We start from the raw sequence: 23,502 nt of genomic DNA on the forward strand, positions 1-23,502 counted from the left end.
AGAGATCTATTGACACTGGTGGAGGCCCTACCTTTATCTGAAGAGTCTGGATGTAGGTGGGTGAAGACCTTTGAGAGTCTAACCACCTCTGATGAACTCACCATGGGAGACATGGTGGCTGTCATTAACAGGTGCATGGGAGACCAGGAATGTAAAGACTTGATGGCAGATGGAGGCCTGAATGGTAAATACCCTATTCAAACCCGATTCGACCCATACCGAAATGAAGTATGGGCAGCAATCAGGAGAAAATACCCAACACAGTCCAGGCCCCAGATTATGAGAACTTTGACTCTAGAAGAAAACGAGAGCATACCATTATATTTGAAAAAGGCAAGGACACTATGGAGACAGGCTTGGAATGACGAGCCGGATAAAACCAACACGAGACACATGTTCCTGGATCAGTGCCTGAAGACTCTTCCAGAACATGTCCGCGCTGAATGTGAGAAGGTGGTGGGGATAACAGCAAAGAGTGTGATGGAATTCACTGAAATTGCTCAACACCATGTGGAACGGTACCGTGAAGGCAGGAGGAAGGAAGAGGAGGAGCTTAAACAACTTCAGAAGAAAGTTCTGAAAAAACAACTTCAGGAGGAAAAAACCTCCCGACAGATGCCTCTTGTAAGCACACCCCAGCCACTCACAACTGACGCTGCAGCTACTGAGACAGTTACAGCTGTGGTGCAGAATATGGCGGGGCTGATGGCTCTACAAAGAAATGCATATGCAGGGCCCGAAGGTCAGGAGCCCTGGAATCAGTGGACAACAGACTCCTCCTGTTACAACTGTGGTAGACAGGGGCACTGGGCTAGGCATTGTAGAAGCAAGCCAATGATGACTGGCCCTTCAAGGGGTAGAGGCTATGGGCCTCAGCGGGGACGTGGCCAATGGGGAGCACCTAGAGGTCAGTGGACACCAAGAGGCAGAGGTAACTGGTATGGACAACAAGGGGTTCTCAGCCACAGCAATACCACCAGCAGCAACACAACCCAGGAGTGGGGTCCGGACCAGAAGTCCCGAACCCTAACCTTGTCCCTAGCATGGCTTGGCTAGGGCAACATTCCGAACCATACCAATGAAGCCGCCCAGAGACCCAAATGCCCTCCAGTGCCACCATCTTCACGTTCCCACCAAGTGAAGAACCGATAGTTAATTGCTTAATTGGAGGAAAACCACAACACATGCTAATTGACACAGGATGTACCTGGTCATCCGTTCAGGCACAACACCCACTTACCAACAAAATACAAGCTTTCTCAGGGGTCTCGGGAACTATTATGAGAAAGCCTTTTACAGTACCACTGGATGTCTGTTGGGAAGGACTGAATGTCACTCACCAGTTTTTATACAACCCTGAGTGTTCAATTGGCTTAATGGGTAGAGACCTGCTCTCTAAGTTAGGCTGCAGCATTTATTGCAATACAAGGGGTTTCCATGTCACCACCATCTCCCCTTGTGAACTCATGCCAATCCTTATGACGGAAAAGTTTTCAGACCCACCCAGGATGCTATACCTAGGAGACGCACAAGAAGATTTGGATAACGAAACCTACATCTACTGGTTAAAACTGTTGGATAGTGTTCCCGACACCCCAAGGGTGTGTCGTACGTTCCAACTGTGGAAACCATGGATACAAACACTGAATGCCTATTACCCACCAGATGACCCCCCACATGTTACACTGAACTACTCCATGGACAAGGATGAAATATACGATGAGGCATGGTTTGAAGACATGGTTGACAGACGCCCTACGGTGCACAGCAATCACTTATACGTTCTTAAAGAGGGAGTGGCCACCAACTGTGTAATGATGGATGGTGACGTGGATCTCCTTGACAACTGGTTTACAATGGATTCAGACTCGGTCCCACATGTTACGCTGATGGTTGGGTTTGGATATGAAGCTCGTTCTCTGGGTCCTGCAATCAAACTGGCTGAGACCCTGACATGGACCAAAACTAATATCTCTAAAGTGTCCACGGCCCATATGGGGGAAACCCAGGTATGGAGAATAAAGATCAACGTAGAGGACACCTCGATCCCTGAAGTGGTACGACGGGCTCGTTTCCATGGGAGAGAAATGACCGATTATCCAGACACTGATAACATGCTCTCAAGGATTTCTGAAAAGCTGTGGACCACCAGTCCAGAAGATGTGGGTCTGGTGGATGTGGAGCCTATTAAAATCCAGGTTAGGACAGATACTACTGCCCACCTTCCTGTCTACAGGCCTCAATACCCTTTGAGTGAAGAGAAGGTGAGAGGAATTGAACCTACTATTGCTGGGTTACAGAATAGTAGTGTACTGTTCCACACTACGTCACCTTGGAATACACCCATTTTACCGGTTAAAAAAGGAAGTACGGGTAAGTGGAGGATGGTTCAAGATTTCAGGCCCATAAATGATGTTACAATTCCAGACGTGAGACCTGTCCCCGATCCTTACCTGGCACTGCAGAACATCTCTCCAACCCAGGACTGGTTCTCTGTTATTGATCTGGCCAATGCCTTCTTCTGTATCCCACTCCATGAAGACTCACAGCCTCTGTTTGCTTTCACCTATCAAAACCAATGTCTTACTTACTCCAGAATGCCAATGGGATATCGGGACTCCCCCGGAATATTCAATTCTATCCTAAAAGAGCACCTGGAAGAACTCACCTTGCCAGAAGGGGTCACCCTGCTCCAATACGTTGATGATCTGTTGTTGGCCACACCAACTGCGGAGACCTGTCTACAGGCAACTGAGCTCCTTCTCAAACATGTGGCCGATAAGGGAAACAAAGTGAAACGAGAAAAAGTTCAATGCTGTAGAAGAACCGTTCAGTTTCTGGGAAGAGTACTCTCTGGAAGAGGTCAGGCTGTGTCATCAGCCCAGAGGACTTCTATTCTGGAGCACCCAAGGCCCACAACTGTACAACATCTCTTGTCATTTCTTGGACTCACTGGGTATAGCAGAACTCATGTACCAGAATACTGCTTGAAAGTTGAACCACTCAGGGCCATACTCCGGGAGGCAGGTAACAGGAACCTAACAGCCAAGCTCACTTGGACCATAGAAGCAGAAGCGGCTTTCATTGCACTGAAACAAACCCTTGCCCAAGCTGAGGCTCTGTCCCTGCCTGATTACACCATCCCGTTTAGGTTGGATGTTTCCGAACAGGATGGGTATGTTCATTCCATCCTTTATCAGAAACAAAAGGGGGAGAGAAGAGTGTTACATTACTACAGTGCACAATTGGACAACATTGAATGTGGCCAAACTGATTGTGCAAGACACATTGCTGCCCTGTCAAAGGCAATTGGAAAAACTGCTCATATCGTTATGAGACACCCTCTGGAAATCAACACAGATCATGGAGTGACCGCCTTTATTGGCTCTAAACTGTTCACCCTATCGAGCAAAAGGAAATCAAACATCACAAAAATGATAACAGCCAGACACATCACCTATGTAACAGAGGTGACCAACATGACAGATGGAATGGGGAACGGGGAACCACACATTTGTGAGGACAGGGCAGCAAAGCAAGTAAAGGTCAGAATGGACCTACAGAATGTCCCATTGGAAGGAACAGCAAAGACCCTGTTTACGGACGGCTGTTGTTACAGGTCACAGACATCAGGAGAAGGTAACATAGCATCCTATGCAGTGGTGAAGCAAGGAGGAATGACAGGAACATACGAAGTGGTAGAAGCAAAGAAATTGGACCCATCTGAGGCCTCAGCCCAGTTGGCCGAACTCAGAGCACTAAGGAGAGCATTGGAACGGAGCAAAAGAAAAAGAGTGAACATCTACACAGACTCTGCATATGCCCACGGCATTGCACACATTGATGGCCCACAATGGATGAGGAGGGGCTATTTGACTAGCTCGAATGAACCCATAAAGCACAAACAAGAGGTACAGAGATTAATTGAATCAATCCAACTATCGACAAGTGTGGCCATCATGAAATGTAAAGGACACAGCAAGGAAAACACAAAGATCAGGGAAGGAAATGACATGGCAGATCAAGTGGCGAAGGAGGCAGGTGGTAATACTACCCAACAGATGATACAACGGACTGAAGAGACCCAAGATGAATTAACCATAGATACTGTGAGACAGTTACAGGAGGCAGCAGATGTGTATGAACAAACAGTGTGGAAAAGACATGGAGCCAGAAGAGATCACCAAGGAATCTGGAGATCACACAATGGGAAAACGGTGGCCCCCATTAAGCTGCTCAGGTCAATGATACGGGAAGAACACAACAAAGCACATGGGGGTTGGAAGAGCGTGGCAAAGGCCCTGGAAATTGTGTGGTGGCATCCACACATGCAAGACATGACAAGAGAAGTATCAGACAGTTGTGAAATCTGCAAAGGTTATAACAACAAGATTGCACTGGGAGCAGTGATTGGGAGTTTTCCCATACCAGATGCACCCTTTCAAGACGTATGCATTGACTTCACGGACATGGGACAAGACAACCGAGTTGAAGGGAAAAGATACCTGTTAGTGATGGTGGATAGGTTCACCAGATGGGTGGAAGCCATTCCAACTGCAAGAGAGGATGCTAAGGCAGTCATCAAGTGGCTAAGGAGGGATCTCATTCCAAGATTTGGGGTCCCTCGAATGATCCGATCCGACAATGGGTCCCACTTCAAGAACGAACACCTGAAGGAGGTCGAACAGGCATTGGGGATCACCCATAAGTTTGGGTCGGTATATCGGCCCCAATCTCAGGGCCTCGTAGAGAGAGCCAACCAGACGCTGAAACGAAAAATGGCCAAAATAATGGCAGGAACAAAGCTAAAATGGGTAGACGCGCTACCTCTGGCTTTAATGTCCATGAGAAATTCACCAGGGTCAGACACACACCTTACACCACATGAACTGTTGACAGGGAGAAGAATGCCAGGTCCACCTGCTGATAACATGAGTTTGCCTAGACTAGACATTGCTAAAATCAGATACTCAGACTATATGCAGGCTCTAACCTCTCTTGTCAAAAGACTGTCCAAACAGGTGGTGGAGGTCCGAACTACTGCAGTTGAAACCACAGAGGAGAACAGAGACATCCTGGTGGGAGACTGGGTGAGTGTGAAGGTGCATTCAAGGAAGTGGACAGAGCCCAGGTGGAAAGGCCCGTTCCAGGTGAAAGAGGTAGCGAGTCATTCCCTGAGGGTAAGCACTGAGCATAAAGACACGTGGTACCACCGAACTCACTGTGCCAGGGATTCAGCCCCAGGAAGAACATTAGATCAAGTAGGTGAAGACCTAGCCAAAATACAACCATAGAATATGGGATGCTCAAGCTTCCTGTTGATCTCCATACTGTCAGGGCTAGTAACCCACGCGGCAGGGAGCATAATAATCAGTTTAGAGGAAGGGGAATCTCAGGTGCTAACTTTAGAACCCTGTAAGATATGGACATGGAGAAATGGGGCTAGGAGGATAGGGGATATCTGTCCGATACACATTCAAGGGGGTTGCAATGTATTGACGTCTTATGCTAGGAAACGACCAACTTATCTGTGTAATGGGAGGCGGTGTCCCTATTGGGACTATATGATAACTAATGTGGGACAGTTTTGGGAATGGAGGAGAGGCTACCCATATAAAATTTGGGATCCGTCTAAAACTGAGAGATTCTCAATGATTTGGAATTCCTCAGGAAGGGACTATTTCTGTAAAGGTGATGAAATCCTACTAACCATCAAATCCATTAAGCTCTCTGATGCAGGTCTCTACACCCTAGGACAGGACAGAGCTGGAGACGATACGATGGGTGTGTTTTCTATTAAGGTGTTGCCAAAACCACCGCAGCAATCCCAGATGAGCCAGAACCAGACACACTCCTCCGCCACTCCAGCACCACCCGCTCAGGCCTTTAACCCTGTACAGGTAATTAACATTAGGGATATGACGGATAGCGAACAGTTAGGTACTGAAACAGGATATGAGGGACGAGGAAACATGTGGTTGGCTTATATGAGGTATACTGCTAAAACATTGAAAAAACAGGACTGTGTCATCTGCGGTCATGCTAGGCCTAGTCTAGCCACACATCCATTTGCATTAGGTAGTGGGGAAGGATGGAGGTGTGTAATGGAGAGTTTTTACCATGTAAAACCCAATTCCTCCCTTTGTAAGACCCTGGCACTGGTATTCCCGGAAGTCTCTCCTCAGGAGGCACCATGGGGTGTCAAGGCATATGGAGGTAATTGCAGTTGCATTACTGGTATAGGGCGAGGAATTGACTGGCGGATTGTATCAGTAATGTGACCATTAATGGCACTTGGCCAGTAGATGGCCTAAATCAAACTAGGGGAGTAGCTGATGTTTGGTGGATGTGTGGTTCTAACAGACGTTTAACCCCTATCCTTAAAGGAGATTGGCAAGGCACGTGTGCACTGACTAGTATAATAGTTCCTCTAACTATCATTGATGTTACAGCTGAGCAGCTACTAAGTGTCAGGTTTTGGCCAGGACTATTCAGGTTTTGGTCACTAGATGTCCCCATTGCGCCTTTTTGAACCTTTTGTTTTTTTCCCTTCTAGTTATTGTTTTCACCTGTGCCTCATTTCCTTGTAGGTATTTAAACCATTAGTGTCCCTCAGTTCTTTGCTCTGTGTTTGTATGTTAGCACCCAGCCCCAGCCATGCTGTGAACATATATTTCTCTTGTTGGATTTTCCAGAGGTACTCTGGTTTTGTTCTTGTTTATTTTTTGATTAGTCTTTTGAGGTTTGTTTTTTCCCTGCTGTTCTTACCACTTTGTGGATTTTCTTTGTATTTTGGAGGATATCCATTTTTTCTCTTGGCTTTACTTTTGACGTTGTGGATTTATATTTTTGCCTGAAGATCTTTTACCTTGATTAAACCACCGTCTCTAGTACTGCTGTGTCTGCCTCATCTTCTGGGTTCTGCCGACTATTAGTGACTGTTTCTCACACCGGGTCCTGACAGAAACACAGAGCCATTAAAATGAACCCAGAGGCAGCCAGTACCCAGGATTTTTTTTCAATGCTGTCCCACCACGAGGGGACTGTCCAACGTCACGAAGCTGCTCTGGTTCAGCAAGAGGCCTTAATGGCTAGACATTCTCAACTTCTGTCGGAGATGCTGACTTCCATAAAGCAGATTTCTGATCGACTTTCCCCGGCAACCGCGTCTGCTCCAGTACATCAGATTCAAGTGCCCGTGGCAGTTAACCCCCTGGCTGAACCTCGTCTGCCACCTCCCCAACGGTTCTCAGGTGATCCGAGTGTTTGTAAGGGGTTTTTCACCCAATGTTCTCTCTCCTTCGAGCTGCAACCCTCGTCGTTTCCCACCGACCGGTCCAAGATAGCATATATCATCACCCTGTTGTCGGAAAAAGCCCTAGCCTGGGCTACTGCTGTGTGGGATGCCCAAAGTCCCTGCTGTGCCAGCTACTCTACCTTTGCTGAAGAATTCAAGCGAGTGTTTCAAGGTCCTACCAGCGGCCCTGACTCAGCCAAACAGCTCCTGACTCTCCGCCAAGGACGGCGCAGCGTGACGGACTATGCCATCCAGTTCCGCCCGGTGGCAGCAGCGAGTGGCTGGAACGACGAGGCGCTCACAGCGTGCTTTTTGAAGGGTCTTTCCGACACCATCCAAGATGAACTGGCCACTCGGGAACCACCGGACAACCTCGGGTCCCTTATCAAGTTGGCCTCGCGCATAGACCAGCGTCTGAGAGAGAGAGAACTCAACCGTAGACCTCTCACCCTAGCTCCTATCGGTTCCAGCTCCGAGTCTCCACCTTTATCCTCGCTGGCTCCACCAGAACCCATGCAGGTTGGACGCATCTCCCAGGCTGAGAGAGACCGCCGGATGAGGGAGCGATGCTGTCTATATTGCGTCAAACCGGGCCATTTCCGCTCCACGTGTCCCGGGCTCCAGGGAAACGCACTCTCCCGTGCAGGCCTGGGAGGACTGTAACGGGAAACATAACCTCCTCCCATCCATCCAACTCCCGCCTGCTCATTCCAGTTACCCTTTCCTGGGACAACCACAAGCTTCCTCTTCAAGCCTTGGTAGACTCTGGAGCCGCAGGTAACTTCATGGATGGTGTCTGGGCGAAGGAGAATGGCGTTCCCTCTGAACCTCTAAGTGACCCCATAAGGGTTACTACGTTGGATGGAAGCCCTTTGGGATCTGGACTTGTCACTCGTGTCACTACCCCCTTGCGACTTTCAGTTTCCCAACACCAGGAAGTGATGAACTTTCATCTGATCTCCTGTTCCGAGTTCCCTCTCGTCCTTGGATACCCCTGGCTTCACAGCCATAACCCTCACATCGACTGGTCTGTGGGCACTATCAAGCAGTGGGGTCCTACGTGCCAAGCCACTTGTATCTTCCCGAGTTCCCCGAGTTCCCCTCCCGAGTCTCTAGAATCCATCGACCTGTCCCGAGTTCCCGAGTGTTACCATGACCTCAAACCGGTATTTAGCAAACAGAGGGCCACCAGACTACCACCCCATAGACCTTACGATTGCCCCATCGACCTGTTTCCGGGCACCTGCCCTCCTAGGGGTCGGATCTTTTCCCTATCTCCTCCCGAACGAGCTGCTATGGATACCTACATCAAGGACGCTCTGGCAGCAGGCCTCATGCGTCCATCCACCTCGCCGGCGGGAGCAGGGTTTTTCTTTGTGGCCAAAAAAGACGGTGGATTACGTCCTTGCATCAACTACCGGGGACTCAATGCCATAACCGTCCGTAACCGCTACCCGCTACCCCTTATGGCCACAGCCTTTGAGCTGCTCCAGGAAGCAGTTGTCTTCACTAAGCTTGACCTGCGGAACGCATACCATCTTGTGCGGATCAGACCCGGTGACGAGTGGAAGACCGCTTTCAACACGCCTACTGGTCACTATGAATACTTGGTGATGCCCTTCGGCCTGACCAACTCCCCGGCTGTGTTCCAAGCGCTCATAAACGATGTGCTTAGGGATATGCTTAACATCTTCGTGTTTGTTCACTTGGATGACATCCTCATCTTTTCGAGCTCCCTTCAAGAACACACTAAGCATGTCAGACAAGTACTCAAACGCCTCCTTGACAGCAATTTGTACGTTAAGCCGGAAAAAGGTGAATTCCATTCCTCCCGAGTACAATTCCTGGGATTTGTAGTGGAACCCGGTCGAGTCCAGATGGACCCCAGGAAGGTAGGGGCGGTATCGGATTGGCCCACCCCCAAGTCCGTTAAGGAAGTTCAGCGTTTCCTGGGCTTCACTAACTTTTACCGCAAGTTCATCAAGAACTTCAGCTTGCAGGCAGCCCCTCTCTCAGCTTTAACCAAGGGTGGCAACGCAAGGTTTCTGTGGGGAGAAGAAGCTGAGACGGCCTTCCAAGGACTCAAGCAGCGCATCCTCTCTGCTCCCATCCTGACACTACCGACGGCGGAGGAACCTTTTGTGGTGGAGGTAGACGCATCAGAGGTTGGTGTTGGAGCTGTCCTGTCTCAGAGGGGTGAAGACAAGAGGCTTCACCCTTGCGCCTTCTTCTCTCACCGGCTTACCCCGGCCGAGAGGAACTACGATGTAGGGAATCGTGAACTCCTAGCGGTTAACCTGTTTGGGCTGCAAGCCCGACACCGCCCACAATATGACAACATCCAGCTCAAAGTGCAGGGCGCGAAATTCAAAAGCTAGTTTTTAAAAATATTTAACTTTCACACATTAACAAGTCCAAGACACCAGATGAAAGATAAACTTCTTGTGAATCAAACCAACATGTCCGATTTTTAAAATGTTTTACAGGGAAGACAAAATATGTACATCTATTAGCTAACCACGTTAGCAAATGACACCACTTTTCTAACTCCATCAGTTTCTTACTCCATCAGGTGCTATCACAAATTCGACCAAATAAAGATATAAATAGCCACTAACCAAGAAACAAATTCATCAGATGACAGTCTGATAACATATTTATTGTATAGCATATTTTTTTTCGAAAAATGTGCATATTTCAGGTATAAATCATATTTTACATTTCAGCTACAAATCAGAAAGTGCACCGAAAGCAGCCATAATATTTACAGACACCAACAGACACCAACGTCAAATAGCTTATTACTCATCATAAAACATTTCCGAAAAATATATAGTTTGCAGCAATTGAAAGATAGGCAACTTGTGATTCCAAACAATATTTCCGATTTATTAAATGTTTTACAGCGAAAACAAAATGTATCGCTATATTAGCGTAGCCACAATAGAGAGACACATTTGGGCGCCCACGACCCGTTCACATGCACGACAGATATATGAAATAACATCATAAAATGAGTCTTACTTTGGCTGATCTTTCATCAGAATGTTGAAACAGGCGTCCTCTGTCCAGATGAGTCGTTGTTTCGTTTCAGAATGAGAAATATCCCTGTTCATTTACCATTTCCAGTAGCCGTGGTCCAACGTAAACACAGTCATACGACGGAACACGGCAAAACTCCCGAATAAAGTTTCAATAATCTGATTAAACTATATTGAAAAAACATACATTACGATGATATGGTCACATATATCCAAAAAAATTCGAGCCGGAGACGTTAGCCGTTCGTTAGGAAGGCAAAACAGAAGTCCATCCCACTTCCTTCAGAATACCGGAAGTGGGCGCTCAGGTCAAAGAAATAGGTTTTTTTCCACCACAGACCAAGAGGAGCAAAAAAAATTCTTCTCTGACATCCTCTTTACACCAATAGGAAGGCGTATAGACTGTCAGCAGACTCCTAGGTGTTAAGACCATGTATAGGCATCAGATTGAAAAGAGCATAGATTTCTGACATTTCACTTCCTGGTCAGGAAAAGTGCTGCAGAAGGACTTGTGTTTCACTCAGAGAAATAATTCCAACTGTTTTAGAAACTAGAAAGTGTTTTCTATCCAAAAAGAATAATAATATTCATATTGTACGAGCAAGATTTGAGTAGGAGGCCGTTTGAAATGGGCACGATTTCACTGGCTACTCAACACTTTGCCTTGCAGCCATAAGAAGTTAAGATGGCATTGAAGGAATGGAGACACTGGCTCGAGGGGGCTTCTCAACCGTTTCAAGTGCTTACGGACGACAAAAATCTGGAGTATATCCAGCAGGCGAAGCGGTTGAACTCCAGACCAGCTCGATGGTCTTTTTTCTTCAATCGATTCCAGTTTATCCTCACCTATAGACCTGGGTCGAAGAATCTCAAACCGGACGCCTTGTCACGAGTCTACGCTCCTGCCATTCGAGAAGATACTGACATGCCTGTCCTTCTTGCCGCTAAGATCGTGGCTCCGATCTCGTGGCAAGTTGAGGATACCGTGAAACGAGCTCAAGCCATCGAACCGGGTCCTAAAGGAGGTCCTGCCAATCGGTTGTTTGTTCCCAAGGCAGCGAGGACCCAGGTCCTTCTGTGGGGGCACTCCTCTCGCCTCACCTGTCACCCGGGCGTAGGTCGCACCTTGGAGTTTATCCAGCGTAAGTTCTGGTGGCCCACCATAAAAGAAGACGTTGCCACTTTCGTCAAGGCCTGTCCCGTGTGCTGCCAGGGCAAATCTTCTCACCTCCGCCCTCAAGGACTCCTTCACCCTTTATCTATTCCCCACCGACCCTGGTCCCATGTCTCATTGGACTTTATTACTGGCCTTCTTCCGTCCCATGGTAATACTACTATCCTAGTCATCATCGACAGGTTTTCTAAGGCGGCCAGGTTCGTCCCCTTGACTAAATTACCTTCTGCTAAGGAAACGGCTGAGTTGGTGATTAACCATGTGTTCCGAGTCTTTGGTACCATCCGGAGTCCAACGGCCAAACCGAGAGGATGAATCAAGAGCTGGAAACCACCCTCAGATGTATGGTCTCCAACAACACATCCACATGGTCGTCCTTCATGGTTTGGGCCGAGTACGCGCACAACACCTTGTGCTCCTCCTCCACTGGTATGTCCCCCCCCGAGTGTCAGTTTGGCTATGCTCCTCCATTGTTCCCGGACCAGGAGGCAGAAGTCAGACTGCCTTCAGCCTTGAGGTTCATCAGACGCTGTCGGCTTACGTGGAAGAAGGCCCGTCTTAATCTTCTGCGTTCCTCACAGCGGTACCAACAACAAGCCAACAGACGTCGCCGTCCCGGGCCTACCCTGCGCCTCGGTCAGAGAGTTTGGCTCTCAACTAAGAATTTACCGCTACGGGTGGAGTCTCGCAAGCTGTCCCAGAAATGCATCGGTCCCTTTAAGGTTGCCAGGAGAGTGAACCCCGTTACTTTTCGCCTGCACTTACCCAGATCCCTTAAGATTAATCCCACGTTTCACATTTTCTCCCCTTATCCCGGCAGGCAGACCTCCCCCTCCGCCCCGTGTCATCGGAGGCCAGTCGGCTTATACCGTCCATCGGATACTGGATTCCCGCCGGGTACAGCGGTCCTGGCAGTATCTGGTGGACTGGGAAGGCTACGGTCCCGAGGAGCGCTCCTGGGTTCCTGCCAAAGACATACTGGACCCTGACCTCATTCGTCAGTTCAGGGCCCTCCACCCTGAGAAGGCTGGTAGGAACGTCAGGAGCCGTTCCTAGGAGGGGGATTCTGTCAGGTTTTGGCCAGGACTATTCAGGTTTTGGTCACTAGATGTCCCCATTGTGCCTTTTTGAACCTTTTGTTTTTTTCCCTTCTAGTTATTGTTTTCACCTGTGCCTCATTTCCTTGTAGGTATTTAAACCATTAGTGTCCCTCAGTTCTTTGCTCTGTGTTTGTATGTTAGCACCCAGCCCCAGCCATGCTGTGAACATATATTTCTCTTGTTGGATTTTCCAGAGGTACTCTGGTTTTGTTCTTGTTTATTTTTGATTAGTCTTTTGAGGTTTGTTTTTTCCCTGCTGTTCTTACCACTTTGTGGATTTTCTTTGTATTTTGGAGGATATCCATTTTTTCTCTTGGCTTTACTTTTGACGTTGTGGATTTATATTTTTGCCTGAAGATCTTTTACCTTGATTAAACCACCGTCTCTAGTACTGCTGTGTCTGCCTCATCTTCTGGGTTCTGCCGACTATTAGTGACTTTTTCTCACACCGGGTCCTGACACTAAGTTCCACTCAGGAGGGATCCCAGGAGCAGAGTGGAGGGAGGCATAGGCGTAGCGCACCCTGGACTGAAGGTACTGATAACATCCATACCAACCTCCTGGGAGTCCCCATAGGGGTTCCACCTGAGTTCCAGGCACTGAGCAGGAATGATGGTTTATGGCATTTGTTGCCACTTATTGGTTCAGTCATAATTGATGCAAAGCAGACCTCATGGATTAACTATATCTATTATAACCAGCAACGTTTTGTTAACTACACCCGAACTGCACTAACAGGCATGTCTGAACAACTACAGGCGACCTCCAGGACAGCTAGGCAGAATAGGCTTGCCCTTGATATGATCCTGGCTAATCAGGGGGGTGTATGTAAAATGTTTGGAGAACAATGTTGCACGTTTATCCCTAACAATACCAGTCCGGATGGGAGCATTTCAAAAGCTCTGAGCGGGTTGGAAAGGTTATCTGTGTAGATAAAGGGTTTTGCAGGTGTGGAGAAGAGTGGACGGTTCCCCTGGCTGGGTGGTTGGTTTGGTAAGTACACTGCATTGATGGTTACTGGATTTCTGACCCTAGTAGTTGTATTTCTTATGTTAATGTGTTGTGCTGCTTGCATCATACCTTGTCTAAAGAAATCTGTTACAGATGTAGCGAAGGCTGCTGGTATGATGCCTTTGTTTGATACTCCGGATGGAGATGCTGATACTGAGTCAAACTACAGGAGAAAGATGTGTCTGACTGAGGATGACCCTTGGTTTGCTGTGGGTGAGGTTGTCGAGTAATAAAAATAAAAATAAACAAATAAAAAGTAATAAAAAGAAACAATATACCGGTACTTTTTATCCAGGTCATTAAGTTTGTCCTCCCTGTTGTGAAGGTTTGAAGTTCCCGGGTGGCAAGGAGCCCACCTGGTACAAGATGTATAGAGGGAGAGACCAGAGGGTTTAATTTTTTTAATATATATTCTGTATGTAATCATTTGGTTGTGATGACACCCTGGGGGGTGTCAAAAGGGGGATTCTAAAAACCCCCCTGATGTTTTTTATATTCTGTATGTAATCATGTTGTTGTGATGACACCCTAGGGGGTGTCAAAAGGGGGAATCTAAAGACCCCGCTGATGTTTTTTTTTATATACTGTTTTGCATAAAAATGATACATTTCATGAAAAAAAAAAAATGAAAAAAAAACGATCCTCCTGGTTGAAGGTTTCAAGTTCCTGGGTTCAACGGCAACCCAGTATATGGATATATAAGTTGGTTACACCCCATGAGGGTGTAAAAAGGGGGAAATTGTTAGGATTTATGCTTATGCACTATAGCCTGGTAGCTTATAGTTTGAAGATGAATATTGTTTTGTTACACACACACACACAATACAGAGGGGTGTGTGTGTAAGGACTGACCACCACAGGCCATAAAAGCTGTGGACAGTCTGGAGAGGGGAGGGGTGCATCACTCTGGGCCAACCAGGATGGTAGAGAGACTGTTCAGTACCATATTAGGAATTGTTTGAGTGAAGAATTGAGGGGGACACAGGACGGAGCTACTCTACCCAACAACCAGATGTGGACGAAGGAAAACGCCAAGGGGCTTGGACAAGTTCGGGGGCCCACAAAGGAGGAGCAAGAGTATTAACCATGCTAAACCTCTACTATGATAGGCCAACTGGACAAGTTGAGAATAAAATTGTCATAGTATAAAAACTACTATTTGAGTACATTCCACAGTTCTCTGATCTACCCTGCGCGGAGATACAGTGAACCCGTATATACAAAAATTGCATTTACCATTTATCGTTTGAGTTTAATTAAAATACTTAAAATATATTCGGTGACTATGAATCACATTTTGTCCTGATGCCAGATTTGAACTGACGCAAATCTCTTTCACTTCCGTCCCCCTACTTGCTATATTTCTATAGAATTTAATAAAGCCTTTGAACCTCCTGGATGGACTGTGTTACATGGTATCTGTTTCTCTATATAGTTTCCAAGTATTGGTGATCATTTGCATATCACACCGAATTGCGCAGTGGTCTAAGACACTGCATCCCAGTGCAAGAGGTGTCACTGCAGTACCTGGTTTGAATCCAGGCTCTATCACATCTGGCCATGATTGGGAGTCCCATATGGCGTCGTCCGTGTTTGGCTGGGGTAGGCCTTCATTGTAAATAAGAATTTGTTCTTAACTGACTTGCCTAGTTAAATTTAAAAAATGGCAGGCTTTTTTAAATAGGGGGTGCTATTTGCACTTTGTAATAATTTCGTTCCCAAATTAAACTGCCTCGTACTCAATTCTTGCTCGTACAATATGCATATTATTATTACTATTGGATAGAAAACACTCTCTAGTTTCTAAAACCGTTTGAATTATATCTGTGAGTGAAACAGAACTCGAGTTAGAGCATTTTTCCTATGAGGATGTGAGAATGCAGAAATCTGCAAGCTGTTCTGAGATCTGTTTATAAATCTGCCTGTCTTCTATTGGTTGAGATGCACTGCATACGTCTTCCCCTGGGTGTCAGCGAATAGTGAGAGTTGAAATGGGGTTGCTAGGCAGAACTGAGAGGTTATAAAAGACCTCGGAACAAAGTGTCCGGCCTTTTTTCACTTCGCTCTGACGCAGGGAGGACATCTGTCTGTGGCTCTAGAACGCTCCGGTTATAGGCCTTAGATATATCCGGTCATGTTTTTATTCGTTATAGGTGTTAAAGACATCATAAGGTAGTTAATTTAAACCGACTTATAGCAGTTTATATCCGTTTATTGCGATTTTCTGGAATTTCTTTGTCACGCGCTATCACGAGTTGGACACCTCTCCTGCACATAGCTAGCGTTAGCTGCTATTTCTACAGGAGAAGAGGACATCTTTCAACCAAAAGACGATTGTTCTGGAGAAAGGACACCTTGCCCAAGATTCTGATGGAAGCTCGTCAAATAGTAAGAAGTCTTTATGCTGTTAACCCTTTCATGCGTGAGTTCCAAATATCTCTAACGGTCGCCCCAGCGTGAGTTGTTTTATGCACGTGATGTTAGAACGTTCTCTCCAATTCCAGAATGTGATTGTTACGTAACAGTACATTTAATCTGCGCTGCCCTCAAACCAAAGCACGCCTTTGCCTGTTTTATTTGTCAATTTTAAATTATTTTCTAAACAGTTTTTTATTTTATAATAACAGTTTGAAATGAGGTGTGTTCCGCCTCATTCATTCACATAAAAGTAGTCATTTTTACTTTTGCGGACCAATTAATTTTTTTGACATTTCTGACCCGGACAAAATTCCCCAAACACTTCTCAATTGTTTGTGCAGTTCAAGTCTGCAGACATTTACTCATCTGCTGTCCTGCATACACGTGTTCATATTTTCCACCTGTCGCCTGCATCGCAATCAAAGTTGTTTTCGTTACCAATAATAACTTTGGAAATGAGTGCGTTTCTATCAAAGTGCCTTATTACGTTATAATAGTTTCTGCATGTCGTGTTATGTCGTTTCTACTGTAGCATCATGTTTTTGTGTATATTCCTTATAACCGCGGACACGCGATGTGATGTAACGTTACTCATTTCATAACATGTATGGTGTTATACTCAATGCTTAGGTATCTAGCTACAGTCTTATTAGCTCTGGAAAACAATGCTAATTGCGTCACGGATGTATTAGCATGTGTTGTATGTTGAAGCTACCCTGGCCTTTTGACTCCCAAGTGGCACAGCGTCTCAGTGCTAGAGGCGTCACTACAGACACCCATCTTCAAATCCAGACTGCGTTTCTATCAAAGTAAGTGCCTAATTACGTTATAATAGTTTCTGTCGTGTTTTACCGTTTCTACTGTAGCTCACTGTGTGTATAGAGCATAATATATTTGTGTATATTCCTTATAACCGCGGACACGCTAGGTAACGTTACTCATGTTACTCACCTTTTATGGTGTTATATTCAATCGTGCTTATGTAGCTAGTTACATTATTCTATTAGCTCTGTAAAACAATGCTAAATGCGTCAGAAGTATTGGCATGTTGTATTTTGACGCTACCCTGGAAAAATATCTTATACCACTTGGTCGTTTTCTGAGTTCATTCCACAAAGCTGTTTATCATGTCGGCCTTATCCACTGCCCCCATTTTGAGGTAATAGTCAAGCACGCAGTCTGGTTTGATGTTTCTCTGTCTGGTTTGTTTCTCTCTCCCGTCAGGTGGTTCACCTTCCCTGTGGCCGACCTGGTTGCTGTATGGACAGTGGAGAGGACATGGACGTCTCGTTTGTCATGGCACTTTACTGCCAGCTGTTGACATCTCTTGTTTTGTATAACGGGTCATTTAGGATGGCAGTAGCGTTGATGATGAAATGCAGTCATAGCAGCAGAACTAGAAAGCAGTCTTGGGAAAAGAGGGTGGCAAAGAAGGGAGTTGCAAACATAGGATCTCTGCTCCAGTATTCTCTTAGGGAGTTCTTCTTTACTGTCACCAGGAATGTATACATTTCACTAATTGTGGTTGTCCCCCCACTCCTGGTGTAACAGTATAACTTTACGTCCGTCCCCTCGCCCATACCCGGGCACGAACCAGGGACCCTCTGCACACATCAACAACAGTCACCCACGAAGCATCGTTACCCATCGCTCCACAAAAGCCGCGGCCCTTGCTGAGCAAGGGGAACCACTACTTCAAGGTTTCAGAGCAAGTGACGTAACTGATTGAAACGCTATTAGCGCGTACCCGCTAACTAGCTAGCCATTTCACATCCGTTACACTGGCTCTCTCTTACCCTGTAGCTCCAAGGCATAGCGATTGGTCTCTACTATGTCTCCCACCAGCTCCTCTGTCAGAAACAACTTGAAGCACTCTGCCTCAGATGGAAATGGCAAGGGGCGTTGCACTCCAGACTGGAACTCATCAACACAATCAGCAGGGCCAGGAGGGGTGAAATGGCTGGCAGCCTTCTAGCTACCACAGAACTCCTGTACTTCATCCACTGTCAGTCTGCCACCATCACCACCAGCATCTTCTAATGGAACTGGGACTTTGTCAGTGGACAAGGGGTCCTCAGATTCAGGGTTCTCAATGGCTACAAGGTTGGGGGGCAGCTCCTCACTGTCAGAATCTGATTCCTGACTTTCATACTCAGACTCAAAATCTCCAGAATTTCCACATTTGTGAGTTGTCTCCTTTTGAAAGTTATTGCTAATGCTACAGCTTAGCTCACTATCTACATACATAAACAACAACACTGAATGGTTTAGAGTGAGAGGGTACGTGGTTGACTGCCGGCACGCGCCACTTGTCTCAATAAATCACTATCAGAAAATGTTTTGTGTGGCAATTATTTGTGTATTTACTGTTTTATTCACATGTTTTCAATTCTATGTGACAAATCATGCATTCCGATTCTTGCACAGATTGTAATGGGCACATATGTGTGTAAAATGCTTTTTTGAAGGTTGTACTGATTATGATGAGCTAAGCTAATTCCAGCTGTGTAGCCATGTTTGTTGACATACAATGCATTCTGGGTTTCACGTAATCGTCTGTTTGACCAAAGATGTTATAACAAAAGGAGGTGAGTAAGAGTTCACTCATTTTTTGAGGACTTCCGGAAATGAAGGGTGGGATGTGAACGACAGTGATTGACACACCCCTTCAACATGCATACTATAAACAGACCAAACTCATCTTGTCTTCTCTTATCTTCGGTTTCTGTGAGGAACAAATACATGGCTGCGCGCTGAAACTAATCGTCCGATTACTTTCGATTTCAAAAGTGTTTTACCTAATTATTTCGATCAATGGTGAGCTCACCCGTGATGTGATTAATTATACATAATAATTGCTATTAGCTAATTCATATTGTAGTTTATGTCAGCCGAGAGTTAGAAAATATTACTGCTTGTGTTGGGTCAATCTTTCCTCAGTTAGCGCTTGGACAAATGTAGCCTACATTTTTCCGGTTAGGATGATTGTGTTATGCTATATATACTTCTGTGAATATCTGAACATTGCATCCCAAAATAAACTGCTCACATTCTGGACATAACTTTGTAAGGACTGTGTTTGTGTAAATAGTTTCTGAAAAAAGTGTGGCCAGCTCAAACGCTGATTGTTGCGTCATTCGAAACTGGCCGTTCTAAACGAGCGTTCTAAATGAGTGTTCTAATCACACGGGTGTGATCGTACGCTTCAGGGACCACTGTAGAACGATCACACCCGTGTGATGGTACGTGTGAAAGGGTTAATTGTATTTATGTTGAAAAATGTTAAACAATAATTCCGCCATGAATTTCGGTGCGGTCTCGCTTTAGCGCACGCTGTATGTAGCAGTAACGTTAATTTTAAAAATCTAACACAGCGATTGCATTAAGAACTAATGTATCTTTCATTTGCTGTCCAACCTGTATTTTTTTGTCAAGTCTATGATTAGTTATCGATTAGATTAGGTGCCTCTCCAAGATGGCGCCGGACAGATTGCTTGAAGTTTGCCTACTAATCACATTGTATAACCACGATTTGTGTCGCTACATATGCACATTTTCGAACAAACCCTATATGCATTGTGTAATATGATGTTACAGGACTGTCATCTGAAGAAGTTTATGAAGGTTAGTCAAAAATTATATATCTTTTGCTTGTTTGTTACGATCGCTAACCTTTGCTGCTGGTATATGGCTTGTGTTTCTGGCTATTGTGGTAAGCTAATATAATGCTATATTGTGTTTTCACTGTAAAACACTTAAAAAATCTGAAATATTGGCTGGATTCACAAGATCTGTGTCTTTCATTTGCTGTACACTGTGTATTTTTCAGAAATGTTTTATGATGAGTATTTAGGTAATTCACGTTGCTCTCTGTAGTTATTCTAGTCGCTTTGGTGAGAGTTGTGATGGTGGCTGCAATGGTAAACTATGATTTATACCTGAAATATGCACATTTTTCTAACAAAACATATGCTATACAATAAATATGTTATCAGACTGTCATCTGATGAAGTTGTTTCTTGGTTAGTGGCTATTTATATCTTTATTTGGTCGAATTTGTGATAGCTACCTATGCAGTAAAGAAATGGTGGAGTAAAAAAAAGTGGTGTCTTTTGCTAACGTGGTTAGCTAATAGATTTACATATTTTGTCTTCCCTGTAAAACATTTTAAAAATCAGAAATGATGGCTGGATTCACAAGATGTGTATCTTTCATCTGGTGTCTTGGACTTGTGATTTAATGATATTTAGATGCTAGTATTTACTTGTGACGCTATGCTAGGCTATGCTAGTCAGCTTTTTTACTGATGGGGGTGCTCCCGGATCCGGGTTTGGGAGGAATTAGAGGTTAAATAAAGTATAAGAATCAAGTGAGGAGCTTAGTTTAAGCAGTTCATCATGGATTAGAAATGTATGGTCTAAATTTTGGATTTAGCATACTTTACATGTAATCAATTGATTTAGCGTTTTAATGTAATAACTAATATGAGTGCAGGATACAAAGTATAGCATTGTTTGATGTTATCAGGAGAATGAAAATACATCTATATTGGTTAGTATAGAGGTGGACAAATCTATCACTGTAATAAGAACAGGTCAAGGAATTATCCATTTAGTTTGTCTGTTTGTGAATTCATTGTTTTAACGTATATGTAAGCTACATTTCTATAGAGGATTGTTTACTCTTCTTCATACATTGAAAGCTCATCTTTACCGTTTCCCATGTCCAAGTAGAACTATACTCACTTCAAGGTCTTTAGGCTTGTTGCGTACGGTGATATCAGACAATAGAAGTATTTCTACTTTGCTGCAGTAACTGTATTATATTTTGTCATAATTATTGCCATTGCTTTGCTTATAGGAGTTTTCTGCATTGAAAAATACCTTCATGAACACATGTATCTGTTTCTGTGTGCTTTGTTTGTTAATCAGTTGTATGGGAGCTGTAACGACCTGGGTGTCGGGGGGTGTGAAATCAGACGCAGGAACAGCAGAGCTTCAATATGGTGATTTTTAATGCCCAACGGGCAAACCAAAATGTCCAACACGGACTTACTGGGTGTCATAAACACCTGTCTACAAACACGGGAGACAAACCCAGTACACAATACAAATAACCACTCCCGAAATCCAAAGCTACAGACAAACAATCCCGCACAAAGAAGCGTACGGGCTGGCTGACTAATAAAGCCACACTAATTACTAATTACCTAAACACAGGTGATACAAATAAACACATAAGGAGGGGGAGGAAAAAGAGTCAGTGGCAGCTAGTAGGCCGGTGACGACGACCGCCGAGCGCCACCCGAACGGGAAGGAGAGCCTGCCTCGGTTGAAGTCGTGACAGTACCCCCCCTCTGACGCGCGACTCCCGCAGCGCGCCGACACCGGCCTCGAGGTCGACCCGGAGGACGAGGTGCAGGGCGATCCGGATGGAGGCGATGGAAATCCCTTAACATAGATGGATCCAAAATGTCCTCCACCGGTACCCAGCACCTCTTTTACCGTGGTCGGAGTCGGCCAATTACGCACGGCCTTTATGCGGTCACTCTCCACCACCACCCCCGAGGTGGAAATGCGATAACCCAGGAAGGAGACGGCTTGTTTGGAAAACACACACTTCTCAGCCTTGACGTATAAGTCATGCTCCAGCAGTCTGCCAAGCACTTTGCGTACCAGAGATACATGCGCGGCGTGAGTAGTTGAGTAGATCAGAATGTCATCGATATACACAACTACCCCCTGCACGTGCAGGTCCCTGAGAATGTCGTCTACAAAGGATTGGAAAACGGCTGGAGCATTCTTTAACCCATACGGCATGACGCAGTACTCATAGTGGCCCGATGTGGTACTAAATGCGGTTTTCCACTCGTCTCCTTTCCGAATACGCACCAGACTGTACGCGCTCCTGAGGTCCAGTTTTGTAAAGAACTGCGCTCCGTGAAATGATTCCACCGCCGAAGCGATGAGAGGTAGTGGGTAACTAAACCCCACTGTGATGGCATTTAGACCTCTATAATCAATACACGGACGCAAACCTCCCTCCTTTTTCTTCACAAAAAAGAAACTCGAGGAGACGGGTGAGATGGAGGGCCGAATGTACCCCTGTCCCAGAGATTCCGTGACATATGTCTCCATAGCCAACGTCTCCTCTTGGGACAAAGGGTACACGTGACTCTTAGGAAGCGCAGCGTTAACCTGGAGATCTATCGCACAATCCCTACCCGGTCGATGTGGTGGTAATTTCGTCGCTTTCTTTTTACAGAAAGCGATTGCCAAATCGGCATACTCGGGAGGAATGCGCACCGTGGAACCCTGGTCTGGACTCTCCACCGACGTGGCACCAATGGAAACTCCCAGACACCTTCCAGAACACTCCTCTGACCACCCCTGGAGAACCCCCTGTTTCCACGAAATATTGGGATTGTGCCGGGCCAACCAGGGAATACCCAGCACCACTGGAAACGCAGGCGAATCAATAATGTATAGACTGATACGTTCCTTATGATTCCCCTGCGTCACCATGTCCAGGGGAACTGTGGCCTCCCTGACCACCCCTGACCCTAATGGCCGGCTATCTAGGGAGTGAACGGGAAAGGGAGAATCTATCGGCACAAGCGGAACGCCCAACTTAAGGGCGAGTCCGCGATCCATAAAGTTCCCAGCTGCACCTGAATCGACTAGTGCCCTATGCTGGGAAGAGGGGAAAAAATAAAGGAAAAAATTGAGACAAACATGTGACCAACAGGGGGTTCTGAGTGAGTTTGGTGCTGACTCACCTGGGGTGATCGAGAAGCGTTCCGCCTGACATCTCGACTCCCAGACAGACCCCCCCAGCACAGATCAACCGTGTGTCCTCTCCGACCACAGCTGGTGCAGGGGGGGCCTCCTCCTCCGGTACCCTTAGGCGCGGCCCCTCCCAACTCCATCGGGATGGGAGCCGGGGCGCTGGGTGGTGGAACGCACAGGACCCTCTCCGAACGCCCGCGGGCAGCCAGCAGATTATCCAGTCGGATGGACATGTCAATAAGCTCATCTAGAGAAAGAGCGATGTCCCGACACGCTAGCTCCCTGCGGACGTCCTCCCGGAGACTACACCGGTAGTGGTCAATAAGGGCCCTGTCGTTCCACCCTGATCCCGCGGCCAAGGTCCGGAACTCCAGCGCGAAATCCTGTGCGCTCCTCTTCTCCTGCCTGAGATGAAATAGTCTCTCACCCGCCGCTCGGCCGTCTGTGGGGTGGTCAAACACGGCACGAAAACGACGGGTAAACTCCGGGTAGTGCTCCTTCGCGGAGTCCGGGCCATTCCAGACTGCGTTGGCCCACTCCAGAGCACGACCCGTTAGGCAGGAGACGAGGACACTCACCCTCTCCGCTCCCGAGGGAGTGGGGCGAACAGTGGCCAGGTATAGCTCCAGTTGGAGTAAGAAACCCTGACAACCTGCCGCTGTTCCATCATAAT

The 23,502-nt window shown here is 46.3% G+C and overlaps 1 pseudogene; it reads left to right on the top strand.

The window, feature by feature from the left end:
* Positions 1–865: 865 nt before the first annotated feature.
* The window catches only part of LOC120018611, a 31,463-nt pseudogene continuing 8,826 nt past the window's right edge, over positions 866–23,502 (top strand).

The sequence above is a fragment of the Salvelinus namaycush genome, chromosome 23 (genome assembly GCF_016432855.1).
Source record: "Salvelinus namaycush isolate Seneca chromosome 23, SaNama_1.0, whole genome shotgun sequence".
Lineage (NCBI taxonomy): Eukaryota > Metazoa > Chordata > Actinopteri > Salmoniformes > Salmonidae > Salvelinus > Salvelinus namaycush.